General features: G+C 39.8%; 1 long non-coding RNA gene across 1 annotated transcript in view; it reads right to left on the reverse strand.

Annotated features, from left to right (window-relative positions):
• Positions 1-2,002, reverse strand: part of LOC116702102 (uncharacterized) — a 24,224-nt gene that overhangs the window by 425 nt on the left and 21,797 nt on the right. The gene's annotated exons all lie outside the window — the stretch shown is intronic.

Genomic DNA, 2,002 nt, shown 5'->3' on the forward strand with positions numbered 1-2,002 from the left:
GTCGCAAAGTGACGCATGCGCGACTCAAATCCGCACTTGACTCACATCGGGCAGTGACCCATTTTATGAAGCTACTCTGAGATGGCTGATTCATTTTTTTATTGAATTTCTGCAAAAGAAACAAAATGCAGCATTTACTAAACCCAACGATGTAAAAATATGGAGAAGCTTCAAGAGAAACTACAGTGTAAAACAATCTATGGCCAACACATTGTACTATTATCTATTGTATAAGGGCAGACCTAACACATATAAAATAATGCAGTTTCTGTAATTCCAATTGATATTAGTGTTTTCATGACATTGGGCTATGACTGACTAAATGTTCCTGTTGGGAGAGAACATGTGTGTGTTGGAAGAATTATGTGATTTTGAGACCTGTTGCAGTGTTTTGGTAGACATAGTGTTTAGTGTTAGTGTGTTATTGTAATTTTTAAAATTCGTGTTGGAGGTTAGTTTACAATGTGTGATTTTGCGCATAAAGTTAACCGTTTTTGCCAGTTGTGTGTTGTAAGAAAGTGATGTAATTGTTAAAAGTATTGAAAAAAAATTCCATAGCAATCGTAAAAAAAACTGTAGAAAAACAGTTAGAAATCTAAGATTTTAGGGGCGGAGTTCCGCCCAGAGCCCAGAGATCTTTTCCCCAATTTAAGGCACGCACTATTTTTCTTGGTATTTGATCATGGAAAGCCAATGGTAAAAATTATTAGGGAAAAACATGATATTTGCCAAGGAAAAAACCCACCCTGTATCTAATTGTTCCCTGTCTTCATCGTTCTGAAAGTAGAACACAACTATGATGTTGCAGATTTTTACTCCTGAGGCGACAATCGTCTCATGTTACTATTTTTGACTTCAGGCTACATAACAGAGGTGGGATAGGAATTTGGCGTTTAACAGCACCACCAATATTTTTGAAAATTGTTTTTGCAATGAAAAATAAATAGAAAATTGTAAAAAAAAAAAAAAAAAAGATTCAGGGCTTTTGAGAGAACAATTGTGGCTGGAGCCCCAGAAGACACCCCATCGCTCCGCCCTGGAGATAGGAGGACACACACACACACACACACACACACACACACACACACACACACACACAAACTCCCAAATCTACCAACGGATCACAGATTGTAGAACACTGCCTGCACGAGCCCAGCTCCTCTCCTCCTCCGCTCCTCGTGTATTTACCCGCCTGACAAATACATGTGTCGGCCCATCGATGAATTAAAAAGGATGTGCGTATGCATAATAAATCTACGGCAGCTGTGCATTTTTAATTGATTCTACCCAAGTACAAACAGCATGGAGATTGTGAAGCCTGACATGCTCTCTCTGGGAGCCGGTTTGATTTTCTTTTATCCGCTAATGTATTTATTACTATTGAAGCTGGAATGAAACAGGGGGGGGAAAGGGATGTGATGAATATTTGACAAGGAGAGTTTGTGACGTGCAATATGTCAGTGAGGTTTCCCGGCTGTCAGTTTTATCCTGCTGAGCTTGATTCACTCGTCCTATCAGGAGCTGTTCTGTGACCTCTGCCTTGGTAAAATATTAGATTTGCATTTGTCTTTTATGATGGCTGGTCACTTGAGAGGCCCCATCTACTAGATAGATAATGTTTGATAACTTCAGAGTCTTAACATCACCATCATTCATTTTTCTTCTTTCCTATAATTTCCCCTACAGAGGTATCCCCAACACTCAAATCTGTAAAAGCAATAAAAATTGATGTGTTGGCGCCAAGCACAAAGTGTTTTCAGTAATACAACCCAGAAATGAAACTGTTCTGCAGTGAATGCTATTCCAAAACTGCTGAATAATATTCAATTATTTTCTAAAATGTAGTGTCTGCCAACCCGTTATCACTCCCAACGCTTAAAATACGGTTTGGGCAATGGCTGTCCGCTTCGGCGTGTGTGTAGAACGTACTGGGGAGAGCGGCATCTAGACGGGGTTTAGCAAGTAATATGTAAGGGGGGAATTCCACGTAGGGAGATTGGTC

The sequence above is a fragment of the Etheostoma spectabile genome, chromosome 2 (genome assembly GCF_008692095.1).
Source record: "Etheostoma spectabile isolate EspeVRDwgs_2016 chromosome 2, UIUC_Espe_1.0, whole genome shotgun sequence".
NCBI lineage: Eukaryota > Metazoa > Chordata > Actinopteri > Perciformes > Percidae > Etheostoma > Etheostoma spectabile.